This window comes from Populus nigra, chromosome 2 (assembly GCF_951802175.1).
Source record: "Populus nigra chromosome 2, ddPopNigr1.1, whole genome shotgun sequence".
Taxonomy (NCBI): Eukaryota; Viridiplantae; Streptophyta; class Magnoliopsida; order Malpighiales; family Salicaceae; genus Populus; species Populus nigra.
The window spans coordinates 21977184-21982183 of NC_084853.1; positions in this window are offsets into that span (position 1 = coordinate 21977184).

The window sequence follows — 5000 nt, forward strand, 5'->3', positions numbered from 1 at the left end:
CGGGAACCCCGGCGGCTCGCCTGCCGCGGCCAGCGACGTCGGGCTGGCCCCTGCAGCGCCTAGCCTCTCCCACGCGGGGGGCAGGCCAGAGCGCGGGGGGCCAGGGCCCGAAGGCAGCCCCCCCGCGGGCGAGAGAGCAAGCCAGCAGGGGCTGTCGCCTGCCGCGGCCAGCGACGTCGGGCTGGCCCCTGCAGCGCCTAGCCTCTCCCACGCGGGGGGCAGGCCAGAACGCGGGGGGCCAGGGCCCGAAGGCAGCCCCCCCGCGGGCGAGAGAGCAAGCCAGCAGGGGCTGTCGCCTGCCGCGGCCAGCGACGTCGGGCTGGCCCCTGCCGCGGCCAGCGATGTCGGGCTGTCGCCTGCCGCGGCCAGCGACGTCGGGCTGGCCCCTGCAGCGCCTAGCCTCTCCCACGCAGGGGGCAGGCCAGAACGCGGGGGGCCAGGGCCCGAAGGCAGCCCCCCCGCGGGCGAGAGAGCAAGCCAGCAGGGGCTGTCCGCGCGTCGCGCAGCGCGGCATGGCTGCGGGGGCCGCGCGCGCGCGCGCCCAAGGGCCCCCAAGGGCCCCAGGCCCTCAGGCCCCAGCGCCCCAGCGCCCAGCGCGGGCGGGCGCGCGCGCGCGTGTGGTCTTTGAGGGGCGCCGGCCTGGTGGCTCCCTAAAGAGCAATAAGTGTCATTGCAGCTCTGGCAGGGGGAGACACTACTAGGTCCCAGCTGTCACCCCCCCTCTAAAAAATTCATTTCTTGGTATTTTGAGCTGAAATTTTGCACAGAGGTTGGCAAAAATCCAATCCACCTTCATTAATTTTCCCAGAATTTTTCGAGGTCGGGAAGTATTTGTTTTAATTTTCCTACCATTAGAAATCGAGTAAATCCGCAAAACTAGGAACCGGCCCGGAATGACCCCAAATTCAGTGGGCAGCCTCATAAAAATATGGCTGATTTTACTGGATTGGTTTCATGTGGAAAGCACGACGTTTTCTTGTAGGAATGCGGGAACCCCGGCAGCTCGCCTGCCGCGGCCAGCGACGTCGGGGACGCTGGCCTGCGCTGTCGAGCCCGCGAGGGCTGTCTCCGCGGCAGGCCCCCCCTGAACGGGGCACGACAGGCCACCGCGCTGGCTCGTCCAGCGTCGACAGTCCCTCGTCCAGGTTTCAGATCGCGCCAAGTCGAACCCATGACCTGCTCAAGCCATCGTGCGCTGCCGAATTCGCATCTGCGTGTAGGCTGCCATTCCACGCGGCAGCCCCTGTTTTCGTCAGCGTGCCCCCCTGACGAATTTTCCTGCCTGGCCCAGTCCAGCGTCCAGCCCCTGTTCGTCGAAAAATCTGCGCTGCCGATTTTCCACGCGGCAGCCCCTCTTTTCGTCAGCGTGCCCCCCTGACGAATTTTCCTGCCTGGCCCGGCCAGTCCAGCCCCTGTTCGTCGAAAAATCTGCGCTGCCGATTTTCCACGCGGCAGCCCCTCTTTTCGTCAGCGTGCCCCCCTGACGAATTTTCCTGCCTGGCCCGGCCGGTCCAGCATCCAGCCCCTGTTCGTCGAAAAATCTGCGCTGCCGATTTTCCACGCGGCAGCCCCTGTTTTCCTCAGCGTGCCCCCCTGACGAATGTTCGTCGAAAAATCTGCGCTGCCGATTTTCCACGCGGCAGCCCCTCTTTTCGTCAGCGTGCCCCCCTGACGAATGTTCGTCGAAAAATCTGCGCTGCCGATTTTCCACGCGGCAGCCCCTCTTTTCGTCAGCGTGCCCCCTGACGAATTTTCCTGCCTGGCCCAGTCCAGCGTCCAGCCCCTGTTCGTCGAAAAATCTGCGCTGCCGATTTTCCACGCGGCAGCCCCTCTTTTCGTCAGCGTGCCCCCCTGACGAATTTTCCTGCCTGGCCCGGCCGGTCCAGCCCCTGTTCGTCGAAAAATCTGCGCTGCCGATTTTCCACTCCGCAGCCCCTGTTTTCGTCAGCGTGCCCCCCTGACGAATTTTCCTGCCTGGCCCGGCCAGTCCAGCGCCCAGCCCCTGTTCGTCGAAAAATCTGCGCTGCCGATTTTCCCCGACGAACCTGCAGCTGCACAAATCCGCGCTGCCACTGCCCCATTGTCTGGACCAACAGTCTTTTCCATCAAGCCCTGGACTATAAATCGTCCAGACTCATCGCCAGCACCCGCTGCCGATTCTGCCGACTTTGCCGATTTCGTCGGCGCTGCCGATTCCAACACTGCCCGCCGTGCCTGAACCAGCGCTGTTTCGTCAGCGTGTCCCCTTGACGAATTTCCCTGCCTGGCCTGGACAGTCCATCTTCCAGCCCATGTTCATCGAAAAATCTGCGCTGCCGATTTCCCCGACGAACCTGCAGCTGCACAAATCTGTGCTGCCGATTTCCCCCCCTGTCGGCATGGCTGCCGCTGCCCCGATGTCCAGACCAACAGTCTTTTTTGTCGACTTTGCCGATTTTGTCCGCGCTGCCGATTCCAACACTACCCCCTGCATCCAAACCAGCATTGTTTCGTCAGCTCTTCCCCTGACGATTTTAGCCCTGTAACAAACAGTAGGCCTCCAATCCCGCCAACGGGAGCCAAGTTGATAGGGAAGAGAATTGAATGACGCGCCTGGTCCTCGCACCCCGCCACCCGAGGGGCCTTTTTCCCGGCAGCCTCTGAAAAACTCTAGCTTTCACGGTCCTCGCCGCCCCTCACCACCATGGCAGGCCTCTAATCCCACCCATCAGCAGTTGTAGCCGATAGGGCAGTGATTTGAATGACGCGTCGCGGGCCTCCGGGTCATCTCACCCGGCCATTAATTGGAGCGTTTTTGGCTGGCCGAGGATGGGGGGATGGATCTCTTCTTCCGAAAAAGCAAACAGTACATCGGGAGTTATGTTGACGGGGCATGGAATTGAATGACCCGTCGCGGGCCGCCGGGTCATCTCACCCGGCCATCCCGGGGAGCGTTTTTCCCGGCAGCATCGGGGAAACTCTTGCTTTCACTGCCCGCTGCCCAAGTCCCCACTCGAATCGGCCCCCCGCGCCAACAAGCCAACGCTGCCGAATCGGCAGACACTGCTGCCGAATCTGCCGACACTGCCCCGCGGGCTGCCACTGCCCCAGTGTCTAAACCAGCGGTCTTTCTCATCGAGCCTTGGACTATCCAGTCCGTCCTGACTCATCGCCAGCACCTGCTGCCGATTCTGCCGACTTTGCCGATTTTCTCGGCGCTGCCGATTCCAACACTGCGCCCACCGTGTCTGAACCAGCGCTGTTTCGTCAGCGTGTCCCCTCGACGAATTTTCCTGCCTGGCCTGGACAGTCCACCGTCCAGCCCGTGTTCGTCGAAAAATCTGCGCTGCCGATTCTGCCGACTTTGCCGATTTCGTCGGCGCTGCCGATTCCAACACTGCCCGCCGTGCCTGAACCAGCGCTGTTTCGTCAGCGTGTCCCCTCGACAAATTTTCCTGCCTGGCCTGGACAGTCCATCGCCCAGCCCATGTTCGTCGCAAAATCTGCGCTGCCGATTTTCCCCGACGAACCTGCAGCCGCACAAATCTGCGCTGCCGAATCTGCCGACACTGTCCCGCGGGCTGCCACTGCCCCAGTGTCTAAACCAGCAGTCTTTCTCGTCGAGCCTTGGACTATCCAGCCCGTCCAGACCCATCGCCAGCACCCGCTGCCGATTCTGCCGACTTTGCCGATTTCGTCGGCGCTGCCGATTCCACCACTGCCCGCCGTGCCTGAACCAGCGCTGTTTCGTCAGCGTGTCCCCTCGATGAATTTTCCTGCATGGCCCGGCCAGTCCAGCGTCCAGCCCATGTTCGTCGAAAAATCTGCGCTGCCGATTCTGCCGACTTTGCCGATTTCGTCGGCGCTGCCGATTCCAACACTGCCCGCCGTGCCTGAACCAGCGCTGTTTCGTCAGCGTGTCCCCTCGACAAATTTTCCTGCCTGGCCTGGACAGTCCACCGTCCAGCCCGTGTTCGTCGAAAAATCTGCGCTGCCGATTCTGCCGACTTTGCCGATTTCGTCGGCGCTGCCGATTCCAACACTGCCCGCCGTGCCTGAACCAGCGCTGTTTCGTCAGCGTGTCCCCTCGACAAATTTTCCACGCACGAAGGCCGGAACAGTCCATCGCCCAGCCCATGTTCGTCGCAAAATCTGCGCTGCCGATTTTCCCCGACGAACCTGCAGCCGCACAAATCTGCGCTGCCGAATCTGCCGACACTGTCCCGCGGGCTGCCACTGCCCCAGTGTCTAAACCAGCAGTCTTTCTCGTCGAGCCTTGGACTATCCAGCCCGTCCAGACCCATCGCCAGCACCCGCTGCCGATTCTGCCGACTTTGCCGATTTCGTCGGCGCTGCCGATTCCACCACTGCCCGCCGTGCCTGAACCAGCGCTGTTTCGTCAGCGTGTCCCCTCGATGAATTTTCCTGCATGGCCCGGCCAGTCCAGCGTCCAGCCCATGTTCGTCGAAAAATCTGCGCTGCCGATTCTGCCGACTTTGCCGATTTCGTCGGCGCTGCCGATTCCAACACTGCCCGCCGTGCCTGAACCAGCGCTGTTTCGTCAGCGTGTCCCCTCGACAAATTTTCCTGCCTGGCCTGGACAGTCCACCGTCCAGCCCGTGTTCGTCGAAAAATCTGCGCTGCCGATTCTGCCGACTTTGCCGATTTCGTCGGCGCTGCCGATTCCAACACTGCCCGCCGTGCCTGAACCAGCGCTGTTTCGTCAGCGTGTCCCCTCGACAAATTTTCCACGCACGAAGGCCGGAACAGTCCATCGCCCAGCCCATGTTCGTCGCAAAATCTGCGCTGCCGATTTTCCCCGACGAACCTGCAGCCGCACAAATCTGCGCTGCCGAATCTGCCGACACTGTCCCGCGGGCTGCCACTGCCCCAGTGTCTAAACCAGCAGTCTTTCTCGTCGAGCCTTGGACTATCCAGCCCGTCCAGACCCATCGCCAGCACCCGCTGCCGATTCTGCCGACTTTGCCGATTTCGTCGGCGCTGCCGATTCCACCACTGCC